This window comes from Giraffa tippelskirchi, chromosome 6 (genome assembly GCF_054371585.1).
Source record: "Giraffa tippelskirchi isolate mGirTip1 chromosome 6, T2T-mGirTip1v1.2.pri, whole genome shotgun sequence".
NCBI classification, from domain to species: domain Eukaryota; kingdom Metazoa; phylum Chordata; class Mammalia; order Artiodactyla; family Giraffidae; genus Giraffa; species Giraffa tippelskirchi.
In genome coordinates this window covers 143,984,106-144,003,167 of record NC_137280.1, presented here as the reverse complement: position 1 = coordinate 144,003,167, position 19,062 = coordinate 143,984,106, and the positions used below count along the sequence as shown (strand labels likewise).

The window sequence follows — 19,062 nt, the reverse complement described above, 5'->3', positions numbered from 1 at the left end:
ACATATACACAGGCACACACACACTAACAACAAATGTCCCCCAAGTAGTAAGGTGTTAAATAAACTCTGCCACATTCATATGATGAATGTTTTTGCTATTAAAAATAATAATAAATATTAATTTTATTGGCCTGGTCTACAGAATGGCAGTGGTGCTTTATGAAGCATGGGGGAAAGTAACTTGCAGACTAATGAATATAATCCCATTTCTTGCTGGCTTCTTGCTTTTAAGGAGAAAACATAGATGGATTTATAAGTTTTATATACTCATGTTTAAACATAGCAAAAGATGTAGAAAAGATATACATCATTGGTTTTCTTAAAGGGTAGAGATGGAAGACAGAAGGGACCATTATTAACTTTTTCTTTATATTTAAATTGTATCATCTGACTTGGTACAGACATGTATGCTTTTTATTTTTGATCATTCTTTTTTGAATAGGCAATATAATCACATGGCTCAAAATTCAAAAGAGACAAAAGCGTATAAATAAAGGATGTCCTCCTCTCACCATCCTCCAGAGAACCCAAGTTCCCATGGGATATTAGTTTCCTGTGCATTTTCAGACATAGTTAACATAAAAACAGAGATCTCTGCATGTATGCATGGTACAGATACTGCACTTTGCATTTTTTCACTTGATAATATAACTTGTCCCACTCCAGTACCCTTGCCTGGAAAATCCCATGGACGGAGCTGCCTGGCAGGCTGCAGTCCATGGGGTCGCGAAGAGTCGGACACAACTGAGCAACTTCACTTTCACTTTTCACTTTCATGCATTGGAGAAGGAAATGGCAACCCACTCCAGTATTCTTGCCTGGAGAATCCCAGGGACAGAGGAGCCTGGTGGGCTGCTGTCTATGGGGTCGCACAGTCGGATATGACTGACGCAACTTAGCAGCAGCAGCAGCAGCAATATAACTTGTATATGCTATTGTCTCAGTCAACTCAGGTGGCTCCAAAAGAATACCAGAGACTGGGTGGTTTAAGCAACAAACATTTAGTTCTCACAGTGCTCGAGGCTGGAAGTTGAAGATCAGGTCACCAGCAAAGTCTGGTTCTTGATAAGGACCCTCCTCCTAGTTTGCAGATGAACATCTTTCTTTTTGCTGTATACTCAGGTGATGGAGAGCAGAGAGAGAAAAAAGCAAGTTCTCCCTCTCTCTACTTACAAGGGCACTAATCTCATGAGGGCTTTACCTTTGTCACCCAATTACCTCCCTAAGGCTCTACATTGGGGATTAGGTTTCAACATACAAATTTTGGAAGGACAGGAACATTCAGTACATCGCATACAGTATCATATCCATACAGAACAAGTTTTCTTTTCTACAGCTATGTTTGTTTAACCAGTTCCTTACTGATGGGCATCTAGGTTGTTAACAGTCTTTGTTCAAATGACCACTGCTGAAAAGACTACTTTAAATTATTATTTTAAAACTACATCAGATCATGCTACTCCTTTACTCAAAAATCTCCACTGGAACCTGGTCTCATTCAGAGCAAAATTAAAATCCCTCTGATGGCCTATACAGCGCAGGGAAATCTGCACCCAACCCACCACCTCTCAGTTCTGGGACCTCATATTCTACCATCAGCCCTGCCCTCTCTAATGGGTGACAAAGGCGTCCTCGCTGTCCCTCAGAACTGTCCTCTCTACTGTCTCCACGGCTCACTCCTTCACCCACCTCAAGGCTTTGATCAACTCTCACCTTCTCAAGGAGGTGCCCACATGTTAAACAGCCCACACACTTCAGTATTTCCTGTCTTATCCACTCCCCACTATTTTTTTCCATACAATTCATCATCTTCTAACACACAACTTATTATCTTCGTTGTCATCTGTCTTCTCCAAATATATGTAAGCTCCCCAAGGGCAGGAATTTGTGTCTGTCTTGTTCACTGATGTGTCCCCAGTGTCTTGAACACAGTCACTGGCACACAGGATGAGTTTAATGAGTGTTCATTGAATGAATGAATATGAACGAATTGCACGTGTGTGTGAGTATCTTTTGTTACACATATACTTTCAACAATTAGAGGATATGAAGCTGTAGGAAACTGGAAAGGCACACTGTATTTAGAGGAGGGAGCAGGGGAGTCAAAGATATGAATATGCATGTAACCTAGCACTTACTTCATGAGATCTGTGTCACTTTACACACATATCTCAGACAATCCTCACAATAACCTGTGACTTAAGTATTGTGGTTACCCCTTTTAGGGTTGAGGGAACTTGAGCAAAGACCCGCACAGTGAGGCACCCACAGTCACACGGTGGGAAGGGGGAAGAACCCACAGAGGGATCCAAACACAGCAGCCTTGGTCCAGAGCCATGCTCCTGTGTCCCTAGCTTCAACTTTGATTTCTTCTCAGGCTAGAGGCCTTTGTAACACAAGCGAAAGCCCAGAAGGCCACTAATAAATCACCAAACCCCTTAACTCTATTTTCACAGGTGCACTGGGAGAATCACACACCTGTCCAGGTTAAAGGCCCACTGAGATTTAAGTAACTCACTCAAGCTCCCACTGCTCTGTGTAGTGGATGTGAATGCAGACACTGCTTGTTCCTGAGCTTACCCTCCAAGTACCACACCACACTGCCCACACTTGGGCCAGAATGAAGAAATAACAAACAGGAGGGGTGCGTGCATGTAAAGACCAAGGAGCGCCCAGGAGTTTCCTTGTCCCCAAGGACTCACATCACCACTACAGCACTGCATGCTCACTGGAAAGTTCTGACTTACAAGGTTCTTTCAACAGGAAATGTTGCCAGCTCAGATCTTACCTAGATCAGTGCAGTGTCTGGGAGTTCTCCAAGCTACGTCAACAGGGCACGAGACAGATAATATCATGGCCAGCCTTGAAATATTATCTAAGAGACAGCTGACCATCATTCCAGACCATCCAAGTGTCTGAATTATGGGCAGTGTCAGCACACATTAGGCCCCTGAGACCCACGGACGGTTGCTCTCCACATCTACCAGGACATCAAAAATCATAGTTCTATCCGGGCAGCGCATCCTTTCAGGGCAGGATATGGCCAACATTCAACAGGACCTTGACCCAGAGCAGGTTCATGAGTCTCCTGATGCTGCCTGTTTGCACTTGTGAAATAAAAATGAAGCATTGGGGCTATATTTGTTTACAAGCGGCTGCTTAGGGTTTTACTTACTTAAAAATGCCACTAGCCTGAGAGTTAGCAGACCTGCGTTAAGATGATATCAATTAGTCTCTGACAGTCACATGACATCTCTTCGGGTCTCAGTTTCTTCATCTGTAGGGTGGGCAGCTAGAATAAGGGCTGTGAATTCAGGCTCTGTTGTACTCTGAGCTGTGATCCTGGCCAAGCCCAGGCCAGGGACCCCTGTTCTTCGTGCTACCCCATTCCTCATGGTCTCAGAAAAAGCAGGGCAACCAAGAAAGGAACGTCTTTTTTTTTTTAAATAGTTTCTCCCCTCTGCCCTTAGAGCAGGAGTTACTCCAGGCGCAGTGCCCGGGCTTCTCACTGCAGTGGCTTCTCCTGTCGAGGAGCACGGGCTCTAGGGCACACGGGTTCTGTAGCTGTGAGGCATGGGCTCAGCAGCTGTGGCGCACAGGCTTAGTTGCCCAGGGCATGTGGAATCCTCCAGACCAGGGGTCAAACCCATGTCCTCTGCACTGGCAGATGGATTCTTTACCACTGGACCACCAGGGAAGTCCAGGAATGTCTTAAAAGCAAAAGATAATTCAATAAAAACACAACAATGAAAAAACATCTGAACATTTTTGTTACATTAAGTAACGATTTTTACTAACAGGGGAGAAGCATTATCTTTCCATGTTTTTAACCTTTCAATCTGACCCTGCTCTAAAAATGTACAGTCGTCTGACTTCCTTTCTACCTCCTTCCTTCCCTTAATTTGAGAAGATTCATAAAAACCTGTGTGTCTTGGTCACCTATTTTTAAAAGGGGAGCAATTACCCAGAGTTACTTCATACTGTACACATTTGCATGTAAGGGGACGCAAATCACTTACCATGAGGGCAAAGAAGTGTGTGCAGGGTATTCTTCACAGCATTGTTTGTAATAGCAAAATAGGGGATAAACTAAACACCCATCAACGTAAGTGCTCATCATCAAACCAAACCTGGCACATCCATTCTACAGAACACTAAGGTGCTCTTAGAGTGACAGCCACAGACCTGCATGTGAGGAATGGAATCCTCCAGAACCCATTTCTAAATGAAAACCAGATTCAGAGCAATACATAGTAGGCTCCCACTTGTGTTTCTTTTAAAGAAACCCATTTTCACATATGCTGATTTATACATGGAATATTTCTGGAACAATAAACAAGAAACTGTTACCAGTGGTTGTCTCTGGGGATTAGACTAGGCAGCCTGACAGGGAATGAAACTTCATTTTCATCCTATATGCTCTTGCACTACTTACTTTTTTTTTATCACTCACATGTAGCGCTTCTATTTAAATAAACAAAAGGCCTGCATTTATGTACCATATTGTTATCAATGCTAATGGTAGAAAACAATGAAAGATTATAATGTCAAGACCAAGTAGAAAGCATTCATTCATTTGAAAGATTAATAGAGCATTCACGACGTGCAAAGTAACATATCTAGGAGCACCTACCCACTCAGGTCCTTCTAGGGCACCAGCTCAAGCTCTGGATCGAGGTGGGGCAGATTCCAGGTACACTAAGGATCCACCAGTTCCTGGCTGGGCAACTGTGGGAAAATCAAGTCACCTCCCTGAATCTCTGTTTCTTTATCTGCAAAATCAGGATATTTAAAGAACTTACTCCCCCCACTCACCCACAAAGAGCTGTGATGAAGACTAAAGTAGATAAGGCAGGTGAGATGCCCAGCCCTGGTCCTTGTTAATGGTGATGAGCACAGGCCATGGTTATGACAGGTGTCTTTCTTTATCTGAACACCAGCCACTCACTCCCTCAAAGTCAGGAATCTCTTAGTTCTTGATAACCGACTGTCCCTCCCTGCCCAAAGATGATATATGAACTCAGAAACAGAACAAAACAGATTCAGAGAGTAAGGGATATCTTTAGTCTTAAGAAACTCAAAAGAAGAATCTGAGCTAAGCTTTGCAAGATAAGTAGGCAGATTCAATAGGTACGGGTGTGGAGTAGATTCCTTGCAAAGGAAGCAACAAGGATGAAAGAATAAAGCAATAAAGATGGCTGAGGAATGGCCAAGAGCCCAGCATGGGTACCTCCATCACAGGAGCCCAGTGGACCCATCAGGGCAAGGTTTCATACGCTGTGATGAGGAGATTTCAGTACAAAGTAGATACTGCAAGTTGAGGAGAAATGGAGTTTCTTGATCCAACTCAGAGGTGATGACGGTATTGGCAGTGAGAATAGAAATGAGAGGAGGGACCCTGAAAAATCTCAGGCTTGGAGACCACTTAGATGTTTAGCTGGGGAAGATGAGGAAGAAGCTCAAGATAAACTCCAGATTTATGGTTAAGGCAATAAATCTGAGCTCTCCATAACAGAGAGAGTGGATGGGTACATGTGAGCTTGTATAATGTTGCCAACACAATTCACCCTTTTAGTTTTAATTTCCAAACTATCAAATGTTAGCCAGCTTCTCTTTAATTCATCCAATAAATCTTTATTGAGCACTTATTGTACATTAAGGAGAATGATATAAGCCAGGAATATAACAGTAAAGGAAGTACAGCGCTTGATCTCACAGGCCTTAACATCTACCACAAAGCGCAGGCAGGGTAACAGTCCATCAAAGCCTTGCTAGGTCAGCAGAATTCATGGCATGTTGGGACTTCAGGTAGGGACACCTACTCCAAGCTTGGGTGGCAGTGAAGGCTTAGGAAGTGACTTCAAAGCTGAAAACAGAAAGAAAGAGAGGCAGGATTTAAGAAGACAAAGAGCCAGGAAAGAATATTCTAAGCAGAGTAGACAGAAAATACAATGATCACCAGATCTGGAGGAGTTGAAGAGATGCGGCATGGCTGTACAGAGACTGGGAGGTGGGGCGTGGACAGAAAGGAGGCACGGTGGGACCAGATCACGAGAGAAGGTGTTACACCTACAAGCAAAGGCATCACTCCCTGGGCATTTCTCAGCACCAGCTTCACGGAGCACAAACCCTGCTCCTAAAGCTCCAGTCTGCACACCTGGGAGAATTGCCTCCAGGTGCATGGCCTGGGAGCACCTACCAAAGCCTGTGCAGAAGCACTAGTCTGGCCAATGAGTCAGAATCAAGTTCGGGTTCAAGAATGATGACTTTGGCTTTTGTATCAGATTTCTAAATAGGAATTTTTTTCAGCCCCATCAATGTCATGTGCACTGAGTTCCCCCTTTCACTCACTTAAAAAAAAAAAAACCTCAGGCAAAATCCACATGAAGGTGGATATCCTGGTGTGACGAGGTGGAATATTTTTAAGTATACAACTTTGTCTGCAGATTTCTCCCATCCTTCATCTGACTATAATAACAACTTCCAAGGCCCTGACAACATTATCTCAGTCTCAGGATACAGAAAGTAAAAGCCATTTAATTTGATGTTGGTTCTGACACTGGAAAATATTTTTCAACTTGCTCAAAGTCATCCAGCGATCTGTGGATATAAAGGCAGAGCAGTTTGATTTATTCCATTTTTCTACTTATCTTTCCCATTCTTCTCACCATTCATTTTTTCTTTCCTTTCCCATGCTCAGTAGCACATAATAGAGACATGCTTGTTTGCCTTAAGCAGTGGGGGTAGGGCAGAAACTAAAAGGGAAATAATAAAGCCATTGATATTGGGGAACTTAAGACCTACAGCGGGGCAGCAGGAAGAGCTGGAGCATTCCACACGCTGGCCCTGGGTCCATGGAAGCCCCGTGGACACTGTACCAGGAAGTTCTTGCCTGGCCTCCCCAACCCCCCACACCCCCACCCCACCCACGGCACCCCACACACACACCCCGCCCCCCCACCTGCCTGTGCTGCCATTCCTCAGCTTCAGCTGTTTTCAGGAAGTGTATTCCCACTCCTCCCACTACCAACCAGTTTTAAAGTAGTGTTTTTCACATTTTGACCCTTGGGTCATTAAAGAGACAGGACAAGTAGGTGGAATTCATGACCTCAGGCAGATCCCAGGTTGAATATAGAATAACTATAAGAAGAACCAGAGAGGAGGGGACTATGTATACCTGTGGCTAATTCATGTTGCTATTTGGCAGAAACCAACACAACACTGTAAAGCAATTATCCTTCCATTAAAAATAAGTAAATTTTTTAAAAAAAGAATAACTGGAGAGATCAGAATATGGATAAAAGATGAGGTGACAGTATTGTTGTATCAATGTTACATTTCCTGAATTTGATCACTCCACTGCGGTTGTCTAAGAGAACAGCCTTCACTTTAGGAAATATACTCTGAAGGATTTAAGAGTAAAGGTGCTTGGTGTAAATTACTCTCAAATAGTCCAAGGGAAAAAAGCGTGTGTTTCTTGTTGGCAGGGCTGGGGCAAATACGGCAAAATGTTTACAACTGGTAAATCTGGTTAAAGAGTGTTTGGAATTTTTTACAACTATTCTTGCAACTTTTAAGTTTGAAAATATATTTTAAGTTATAAAATAAAATTAATTTTTAAAAAGCCCCAAAACATGGTCCTGGACCAGATGCATCTGAATCTCCCAGAGACTGGTTTAAAAATACAGTACTGGCAGATGCCTCAGAAGGGGGCCTCAAATACATGCAGAACAGAGTCCCATAAAGACAGTGACAGCTGTCAGATGGGATCCACAGGTGGAGAAGGCCTTGTGCCTTCTGCCACATGAATACACACAACAGAAGATGAAAATGTAGGAGATGGAGATGATCATGAGAGAATACAGGAGGTTGGAACCAGCCACCACGAACAGTCTCATTGACATAAGTATCTGAGCAGGACAGGACAAAGAGAGGTTGGTTCTCACAGTAAATGTGGTTGATTTCATTGGGTTCACAGAAGGAGAGACAGAGCATCAGAATGGTCTGCGCAAGACCATTTGCAAAGCCACAAATATAAGGAGTGGGCGTCCCTGGTGGCTCAGTCAGTAAAGCATCTGCCTGCAATGCAGGAGATCCGGGTTCAATACCTGAGTCAGGAAGATCCCCTGGAGAAGGAAATGGCAACCCACTCCAGTATTCTTGCCTGGGAAATCCCATGGACAGAGGAGCACGGCAGGCTACAGTCCATGGGGTCACAAAAGTCAGACAGGACTTAGCAACTAAACTACCTACCTACCTAATTATAAGGAGTAGCAATGAGAGAGAGATAGACACACTGGGACATTTTACTGCCTTATAACAAGGGTTTGCAGATGGCCATGTAGCAGTCATAAACCATCACTGTGAGCATATAGCAATCTGTGAGCCCCAAGGAAATGAAAAAGTCAAACTGTATAAAGCAATTAAGGAAGGAAATGGATTTCCTTTTGGATAAGAGAGTGACATTGGTGTCACTCCAGCATCCAGCATCTAAGGAGTGACATTGGTAGCATAATAGAGATCTACAAAGGAAAGGTAGCTGAAGAAGTACATTGGAGTGTGAAGTTTTGAGTCACTTCTGATTAACAAAATCATGCTCACATTGCTGATGACTGTGATCAGGTAGATGACTAGGAAGACCACAAAAAGAATAGGCTGCAACTCAACTCAATATGTCAGTCCCAGGAGCACAAACTCAGTCACCTCTGTGTAGGGTTCTTAAACATTATGTTTGCTCAGCTTCTAATAAGGTCTAAAGTAAAGAAAATTAAAAATTAAAAAAAAAAATACTGTACCGGCTCCCAAGCCCCAACCCAGAACGCTGGAATCTGCATCTCTAGGGCTGAGATCTAGGAATGGCCTATCAAGTAACCATTGGGAAAGAATGAAATGAACGTCAGTGAGTTATAAGTCCCCAAAGGGGGTGGCGGGTGTGGGGACAGGAAGAAAAAAACTGAAGAAATAATGGATGAAAATTTTCTAAATTTGACAAAAACTGTAAGCACAGACCCCAAACACAGCAAACCCCAAACACAACAAACATGAAGAAAACCACAGGAAGGTACATCATAATCTAATTATTCAAAATCAGTGATAAGGGGGGAGGGAGGAAGCATCTAGCAAAAAAAAGACATTACCCACAAGGCGACAAGGATAAGAAAAATAGCAGATTTCTCCTTATTGAAAAAAAAAAATGCAAGAAGAGAAGACAGTGGACCAGCACTTTTAAAGCACTGAAAGAAATAGACCTACCAACCTAGAATCTGGCAATAAAGATTTTTTCAGAAGTACAAAAGCTGAAAGGATTCATCATCTGCTGACCCAGGCTACAGGAAATGTTAAAGAAAGTTCTCCAGGCTGAAGGGAAAAGATACCAGGTGACAATCTGGATCTACACAAAGGAAAAGCACTGAGAAAAATAACGTTTTCTTGTTATTTAAATCTCTTTAAAAGATAATTGACTGTTTAACAAAAATATTGACAATGTACAATAGGGTTCATAATATATTAGAAAGTACAAAGTTATGACACCAATAGCACAAAGGGAGGGTGAGGAGAAATGGCAATATATTGTTCAAGGCTCATACTATATATGAAGTGATATATCACTTGCAAGTAAGTGGTGATAAGTTAAAGATGTATACTATAAACTCTAAGTTCAGTCGCTCAGGCATGTCCGACTCTTTGAGACCCCATGAACCGCAGCACATCAAGCCTCGCTGTCCATCATCAACTCCCTGAGTCCACGCAAACCCCTGTCCATGTCGGTGATGCAATCCAGCCATTTCATCCTCTGTTGTTCCCTTCTCCTCCTGCCCTCAATCTTTCCCAGCATCAGGGTCTTTTCCAATGAGTCAGTTCTTCGCATCAGGTGGCCAAAGTATTGGAGTTTCAGCGTCAACATCAGTCCTTCCAATGAACACCCAGGACTGATCTCCTTTAGGATGGACAGGTTGGCCCTCCTTGCAGTCCAAGGGACTCTCAAGAGTCTTCTCCAACACCACAGTTCAAAAGCATCAATTCTTCGGCGCTCAGCTTTCTTCACCGTCCAACTCTCACATCCATACATGACCACTGGAAAAACCATAGCCTTGACTAGATGGACCTTTATTGGCAAAATCAAAAGCATCAATTCTTCGGCGCTCAGCTTTCTTCACCGTCCAACTCTCACATCCATACATGACCACTGGAAAAACCATAGCCTTGACTAGATGGACCTTTATTGGCAAAATAATGTCTCTGCTTTTTAACATGCTATCTAGGTTGGTCATAACTTTCCTTCCAAGGAGTAAGCGTCTTTTAATTTCATGGCTGCAGTCACCATCTGCAGTGATTTTGGAGCCCAGAAAAATAAAGTCAGCCACTGTTTCCACTGTTTCCCCATCTATCTGCCATGAAGTGATGGGACCGGATGCCATGATCTTAGTTTTCTGAATGTTGAGCTTTAAGCCAACTTTTTCACTCTTCTCTTTCACTTTCATCAAGAGGCTCTTTAGTTCTTCTTCACTTTCTGCTATAAGGGTGGTATCATCTGCATATCTGAGGTTATTGATATTTCTCCCGGCAATCTTGATTCCAGCTTGTGCTTCCTCCAGCCCAGCATTTCTCATGATGTACTCTGCATATAAGTTAAATAAGCAGGGTGACAATATACAGCCTTGATGGTACTCTTTTTCCTATTTGGAACCAGTCTGTTGTTCCACATCCAGTTCTAACTGTTGCTTCCTGACCTGCATACAGGTTTCTCAAGAGACAGGTCAGGTGGTCTGGTATTCCCATGTCTTTCAGAATTTTCCACAGTTTATTGTGATCCACACAGTCAAAGGCTTTGGCATAGTCAATAAAGCAGAAGTAGACGTTTTTCTGGTACTCTCTTGCTTTTTCGATGATCCATCGGATGTTGGCAATTTGATCTCTGGTTCCTCTGCCTTTTCTAAAACAAGCTTGAACATCTGGAAGTTCACGGTTCTCATATTGCTGAATCCTCACTTGGAGAATTTTAAGCATTACTTTACTAGCGTGTGAGATGAGTGCAATTATGTGGTAGGTGAGCATTCTTTGGCATTGCCTTTCTTTGGGATTGGAATGAAAACTGACCTTTTCCAGTCCTGTGGCCACTGCTGAGTTTTCCAAATTTGCTGGCATATTGAGTGCAGCACTTTCACAGCATCATCTTTCGGGATTTGAAATAGCTCAACTGGAATTCCGTCACCTCCCCTAGCTTTGTTCGTAGTGATGCTTCCTAAGGCCCACTTGACTTCACATTCCAGGATGTCTGGCTCTAGGTGAGTGATCACACCATCGTGATTGTCTGGGTCATGAAGAACTTTTTTGTACAGTTCTTCTATATATTCTTGCCACCTCTTAATATCTTCTGCTTCTGTTAGGTCCCTACCATTTCTGTCCTTTATTGAGCCCATCTTTGCATGAAATGTTCCCTTGGTATCTCTAACTTTCTTGAAAAGATCTCTAGTCTTTCCCATTCTATTGTTTTCCTCTATTTCTTTGCATTGATTGCTGAGGAAGGCTTTCTTATCTCTCCTTGCTGTTCTTTGGAACTCTGCATTCAAATGGGTATATCTTTCCTTTTCTCCTTTGCTTTTTGTTTCCCGTCTTTTCACAGCTATTTGTAAGGCCTACTCAGATAGCCATTTTGCTTATTTGCATTTCTTTTTCTTGGGGATGGTCTTGATTTCTGTCTTCTGTACAATGTCACGAACCTCCATGCATAGTTTATCAGGCATTCTGTCTATCAGATGTAGTCCCTTAAATCTATTTCTCACTTCTACTGTATAGTCATAAGGGATTTGATTTAGGTCATACCTGAATGGTCTAGTGGTTTTCTCCACTTTCTTCAATTTCAGCCTGAATTTGGCAATAAGGAGTTCATGATCTGATCCACAGTCAGCTCCCGGTCTTGTTTTTGCTGACTGTATAGAGCTTCTCCATCTTTGACTGCAAAGAATATAATCAATCTGATTTCGGTGTCGACCATCTGGTGATGTGCACGTGTAGAGTCTTCTCTTATGTTGTTGGAAGAGGGTGTTTGCTATGACCAGTGCGTTCTCTTGGCAGAACTCTCTTAGCCTTTGCCCTGCTTCATTCTGTACTCCAAGGCCAAATTTGCCTGTTACTCCAGGTGTTTCTTGACTTCGTACTTTTGCATTCCAGTCCCCTATAATGAAAAGGACATCTTTTTTGGGTGTTAGTTCTAAAAGATCTTGTAGGTCTTCATAGAACTGTTCAACTTCAGCTTCTTCAGTGTTATTGGCTGGGGCATGGACTTGAATTACCGTGCTATCAAATGGTTTGCCTTGGAAATGAACAGAGATCATTCTGTCGTTTTTGAGATTGCATCCAAGTACTGCATTTAGCCACCACTTAAAAAAGAGTTATCGAAAAAGTCCATTTTTAAAAAAAATTCTCAATCCAAAAGGAGACAGAAAAAAGGATCCAAAAACAGATGAAATAAGTAGAAAACAAACATTAATAGCAAGATAACAGACAAACTTAATCACCTTTACAGAAAAGTTTCAAGAATACAGAACTTAAGTATACTCTTCATACAGATTCACCAACTTTTAAAGTCATTTCATATTTGCTCTATCACTCTCTCTACATATATTTTTTTCTGAACCTTTTGACACTATGTTGTAAACATCATACCCTTTTACACGTAAACACTTTCACATGTATTTATTTCCTAAGAACAAGGAAATTCTCCTACATAACCACAGTCAAGTTACCAAACCCAGGAAATTTAACAATGATGCAATACTCTCACCTTAAAAAAAAAAAAGGTACATTACAAAATTTCATTATTTCCCCAATCATGTTCCTTAGAATAGCTTTTCCCAATCAGGGATTTGATCCCAATGACACATTGCATTTAATTGTTATATATCTTCACTGTGCAAATTCAATATACAGCCCTTTTTTGTCTTGCTTGATCTTGCCATGTTTTGAAGTGTACAGGTCAGTTGGGTGTTATTGTTGTTGTTTAGTTTGGTTCAGGTGAAGAACCTCCCTCCAACTGTGGCTCTCTGATAAAAATAATTTTCTTTTACTCTAAATCATATCATGACACTGCTTCCTACTGAACTAAAAGCCTTGGAAGGGCAGGAATTGTGTCTTATTCACAGATGAGTTCTCAGTACCTAGAATGGTACCCAGCACGTGGTACATATTTTTGGAAAGAACAAATGGAGAAGGGACAGAGGGTGCCAAGGAAGAGAAAGAGAGGAGAGAAATGTAGAAGAAAAGAAACTCTAGTGATATCACTAACACCTGTTGATTTCTCCACATACGAAGCATTCTTCTAAGCACTGTGTGAATGCACCAGCTCACTCATGGGATGGTCAGAACCTTGAGTCACTTAATTTCTGAGAACCTAGACCCTCCATCAGTAAAATGAGGAAGACCTGACATTCTGGGAATATCGGAGAAGCTAAGTGCAGCCTCAAAAATATACGAGGAGGTGTGTCAAGGTTATCTAAAGGGACCTCCACAATGAGGGAGCCATGTAGAACAGCAGAGACCCATCTGGGGCAGCCAGAATGAAGGTAAAAAGTGGGTGGAAGCCACCTGTCATAGTGAATGCCAAGCTCTCCTTCCAGGCAGGGACCCTTAGAGCCACAGGTGGGGGCTCCAAATACCCCATTTTTACCACATGACCCTACCTCCTGGACTGTGGACATTAAATGTCAGAAAGCAGAGAGAGAAAATGAAGAAGGAGCCCAGAGCAGCAGAGATGAGAGCTAGAGGAAGCGTTCCGCTGATGTTCAAGTTCCTGGTTCCAGGCCATTGAAGGTCTGGCTTCCCTCCTGTCCTTACTTTCATGAAACACCCTCCAGCCTTCAAGAGTTCTCTTTACTGAGGCTAACTCTAGCTGATTGCTGTGTCTGCAGAATGTCTGTTGATTTGGGAGGGCTGCCTGCAATGGTTTGGGGAAGTCCTCCACTTAAGAGTCTTGGTGGGAAACAGAGAAGTTGAAAATGTCAGTCACTCACCCTCCCAGGACCCTGTGCAGCTGGAATGGTCAAGCACATGATCCATGGGCAACCAATCAGATGTCACACGCAATGAAATGGAGCCCTGGAGGATTCATCTTAGTGGTTGCTGGCAACAGCTACACTTTCCATCCAGCATCACCAGTGGCAGCAAGGTAAGCTGGGATTACTTGAAGGCAGTGGCATCCATGCTAGGGTGGGGCTGCATCATCACTCAGACCACTATTCTGGCTGAGGCCTCACCTCCATTGTCACTGCTTTGTATCTCGTGCATGTTCTATAGCTTTCCTGACATTTCTGTGAACCACTGGACATGCTTTCAATACATCCCCTTTCTGCTTAAGTCAGCTGAATTGGTTTCTATTGTCTGCAAACTAAGAACTTCAACAAATGCAGTCACTTTCCACAAGAATCCTAACTCATTCAAGGATCTCAGTGTTGCCCAAGTCTTAAGTGCGTATTTCTGGTCTCTCAATGACCCTTCTCTCCAGCCACTAATTAATACTGTCTACTGAGCCCAAACAGGGAGAGTCAGCCTCAGGTCAAGTCTTTGGGCAAAGAATTTCCTGCTGGACCTTATATTTTGGTATCCAAGTATATGTTGCAAAGGCTACATTTGGCCCAGGTCCCACTTGTGCGTGAACAGGAAAAGGTGTAGCCATCAACCGGGATGCCTTGTGCAGGGAATAACCTGCACAGTCACACGCAAAGGCCCTGGTAGCTCAGCTCCTTCATGCCCCTGCTGGGCTGAGGCTCACTTTGCTGAACTGTGAGGAAGAGTATGCTAAACGCACCTTTGTAAATGGACAGGTTCTTCATTTGCTTTAGGTTCAGCAGGAAAGCCAACTTGGAAGGCACAGGCTTCATGGAAGCTTGAAAGCTAAATAAAGCATAGAATCATTGGTTTGCCACCTGGATTCCATGGAAGGGTTTCCAGGGGTGTCTTGAAACAGCCTCAAATTTTTTACAAAATGAGTGGGGACCTATGTTTTTCTGGAGACAGAGTCTATATAACTCTCATCGGTTTGTCCAAGGGCTCTGTGACATCTACCCCACACGTACACAAATAAGTTGTAACTTAAAAACCACTGGTGTGATCTAACCTTTATTTTACAAATAAGGAAAGGAAGAAACAAAAGTGTTCAGAAAGGTCAGAGAGCTCATTGGTGGTCAGGACAGAATGAAAATCCAGGTCCACAGCTCTAATAACAGAACTTTCTATGCTTCAGGGAGTTGTCACATGATCATCCAAAAAAAAAATGTCATCAGGAGAATTCCACTTGGTCAGGAATGTCCCAGCAGTGGCAGCAAGATCTCAAAGACAGGTGTGCCCAGGACAAGCGATACTGCTCTTTCAAATGTCACGCTCTGCTGCCCCAGCCACCTTGCCCAGCCCCACAAGGGCGAGAACAGGCCTGCCACGGTGACAGAGCAGGTCAGGGGCCATCAAGGGGAACTCGGCTCTTCTGCTATTCCCCACCTCACCCCGCCACACGCTCTCCTCGGTCCCACACGCACACATGCAGACACCTGCACCAAAGGGCCAGCCAGAGATGCAGGAAACCTGTGGGCTGGAAAGCCACAAGCTGCTCAGCTAAAGCTTTTCAAAAACATTATTTTTTTCAAAAGTCCTAAAACCCACACAAATATACTTGGCCCTCATATTAGCACCAAGGCTGTGTGTAAGTTAGACAGCCTTGTACATTCACATTCACCTTTCTCAGACTAGGCTTTCCCTTCTTGGGAAACATTCATTTCATCAGTTTTAAGATATTGGGGACAGGGCCACCAAACAGTTTCTCCCAATGGCTTACTTCCGAGTTTCACTTAAAATAAATAAATAAATCTTAGCAATTACCATAATAAATAGGAATCACTGCTGAGACATGGGCCAGGCACTGGAGTGAGCACCTAACATTATAATTTCATATTCACAATATGGATAAATACTCTCACTGTCCTATTGTATAATTAGAGAAACGGGGGCCAAAGAGGGTAACTTGTTCAAAGTTACAATACATACATACCGGAGGTACAGCAAGGACAATACTTAGAGGAGGCACAGCAAGGATTTAAATCCGGGTGTCTTGGACTCCAGGTTCTGAACACTCAGCTGTTCTGCTATGTTCGGTTAAACCGCCCCAAGGTAGAGACGGTGCTGGTCGGAATTTCTGAGAATCCGTGGTTTTCCCCAACCCCCTTCCAAGGTTCTAAGCACAAAATAAAAGGATGCCCACCTTAAATCCTAGCTCTCCTTTGGATGAGAATCAGGGCTTCAGAGTCTTTGACTATTAGGTCCAGAAGAACTTTAGAGATCATCTCTTCTAAGCTCGCTTTACAGATGAGGCCAGAGAGGCCCAGAGAGGGCAAGTGACAAGTTCAGGACACACAGCTAGTAAGTGGTCCCTTGACTCCCAGTTCAGGAAGCCATCTGCTGTACCTGTCTCCAGAATGGGAAACATTTTACCCACTGTTGTATGGTAGATGATTTTTGGGGTACACAGATAAAAATTTAAATAATGTGGATTCTCTTAAATAGTGAGAAAAATATTCCCTTTCACTTCTCTTTTAGCTCTGATTACCTTAAGGATAGTCTTGGTTTGGTATGACCATGTCTTTAACACTTCTTCAGCTCCTTTTTTATAGAGACAACGGACCTTTGGTGGGAAACCAAAATATAAATAAGAATGTAGTAATTTGGCTTTATTTCTTTGGGGTTTTGTTTTGGTTACCCTCTAGTTAAGCCAAGTGGTATAATTTTTACATTTATACATTTATTTAAGGTTTCTATTTAAATATATGTATTTAGGTTAAAGAAAAATCCACTAGAGAAAAATATTAAAATGAATAGCTGAAAAGTGAAAGTGGCTCAGTCCTGTCCGGCTTTTTGCAACCCCACGGACTACAGTCCATGGAATTCTCCAGACCAGAATACTGGAGTGGGTCGCCCTTCCCTTCTCCAGGGAATCTTCCCAATCCAGGGATCAAACCCAAGTCTCCCACATTGTAGGCGGATTCTTTCCTAGATGAGCCACAAGGGAAGTCCCAAGTCCCTACAGCTTGCTATAATACAAAGTAACCTAAAAAATAATTTCAATGAAAATAAAACAAACATGTTGCTTCATGGTCACTTTTTAAGCAAAAGATTCAACAACAAAAGTAAAACTTGAAAGAACATGACTCTAATCCTGGCGAGTTCATGTGACTAGAAATCTAGCACACCAACTTGGTGAGGTCAGTGTTCGCAGCAGAGGAAGATATACACCGCCCCCTGGTGGACAGCTTGGGGATTTAGCCCGGCACTTCCGTTCTCCGGTCTGTCACCAGCAGGCCTGCTACGCAATTGATAGGAAGTAATAATTTGCTTTTGTATTAAGTGTAAACATATATGTTAACACAGATACATACTACTTTAAAATTTCACTTCAGGATAGTAAAATGGGTGTTACAAAATACTTTCTAAAGAAAGGGGCGTTTGTGCCTGACAAGATTGAGAACCACCTGATCCCTGCTTTCAGGGCTCCCCACTGACGGCAAGCTGCACTGGAGACCATTTCCCCTGCCTGACAAGACTCTCTCTGGTCTTCTCCTTCTGTCCAGATCTTGCCTCTCCTTCCAGCTCACAGCCCTCTCATCCTCCTCTGCTATCAGCACACTTTCTCTGGATTTGAATCAGCTCAACCACAGCGGACTTCACACAAGTTACCTAACCAATCAGAGCCCAGGCTTACAGCTATTAAAAATGAGTGCCCATACCTACCCCCGGTGGTGGTGGTCTGAGAGTTCAGGAAATGTTGCAAGTGAAGCACTTAACACGGCCTGGAATAGAGTCCATGATCCACAATGTCAGGTGATGTTGGCGACACCCACAATCTCCTTTCTACCAACACCTTCCCTTCAGTTTTATTTAAAGTGAGTGAAAAGTTAAGTTCGCTCAGTCATGTCTGACTCTTTGCGACCTCATGGACTATACAGTCCATGAAATTCTCCAGGCCAGAATACTGGAGTGGGTAGCCTTTCCCTTCTCCAGGGGATCTTCCCAATCCAGGGATCGAACCCAGGTCTCCACATTGCAGGTGGATTCTTTACCAGCTGAGCCACAAGGGAAGCCCAAGAATACTGGAGTGGGTAGCCTATCCCTTCTCCAGGGGTTCTTCCCGACCCAGGAATCAAACTGGGATCTCCTGCATTGCAGGCGGATTCTTTACCAACTGAGCTATGAGGGAAGCCCCTTTATTTATTTAAAGAGGTAGGTCTCAGTAAATCTGTATTGACTGATAAAAAAACGAGTCGGGATTTTCAGACAAAATTCAGCCTGAAGACAAAAACCGACAATTGCCACCCATCTCAGCTAGAACATTTCCAAATTAGAGAAAGGAGCCCGTGGATGAATAAGAAGGCAGAAGGTGCCCTCTACTGGCATAGTTACTTATCTTGGGAAGAAAGGCAGGTTCTGGAAATGGAAGGCAGAGAAGGGTGGCATAATTTTCAAGGAGAAGGACAAATCCAAGTGTTAAATTAAGTTCTGGGGACAGCAATGCCTGGAAGATACAGCAGGAATTTATTGTCTCCTCAGTGGACTGTCACAATGCCTTTATTATCTGACTTTACCCACAGGAAGTGGCTTGCTCAAGGTGAGGTCACTAGTCAAGGGTAGAGCTGGGAATTGAACTCACAGATGCCAACTACAAATCCAGAAATCTCTACCCTGCTGGGCAGCAAACCTCTTCAGAGTAGAAGCTGTGACTTATGCCATTTTAAATCCTGCCAGTACTTAGCAAAGAGTTATGCACTCAGTCAATTGTTACATGAAGTAATAATCAACATTTGTGAAATGATCACTCTGTACCCAAATATCACTGTGCAAAGTGACTTTAATACATTATTTTACTTGTTCACAGTACTTGCCTGAGGTGGCCTAGTTCATAGACATAGACTCTCTAAAGTCTCAGAGAGGTTGAGAAACTTGCCTAAGATCACAAAGCCTGGATTCCCACCTAAGCACACTAACTCCAGAGCCTGGCCTCTTATCTATTAATTCTCAAACTGTTGG

General features: G+C 43.0%; 2 protein-coding genes across 5 annotated transcripts in view; both read right to left on the bottom strand.

Moving 5' to 3' along the window:
• LOC145510150 (uncharacterized) overlaps positions 1-4,728 on the bottom strand; it is a 188,075-nt gene extending 183,347 nt beyond the window's left edge. The window contains exon 1 of the transcript XR_014056817.1: positions 4,634-4,728. The gene's annotated coding sequence lies outside the window, so the exon portion shown is untranslated. The remainder of the gene's footprint in view (positions 1-4,633) is intronic.
• Positions 4,729-5,613: 885 nt separating this feature from the next.
• PTTG1 (PTTG1 regulator of sister chromatid separation, securin) overlaps positions 5,614-19,062 on the bottom strand; it is a 95,769-nt gene continuing 82,320 nt past the window's right edge. For all 4 annotated transcript variants that reach the window (XM_081500624.1, XM_081500613.1, XM_081500623.1 and 1 more), the window contains one exon: positions 5,614-5,866. The gene's annotated coding sequence lies outside the window, so the exon portion shown is untranslated. The remainder of the gene's footprint in view (positions 5,867-19,062) is intronic.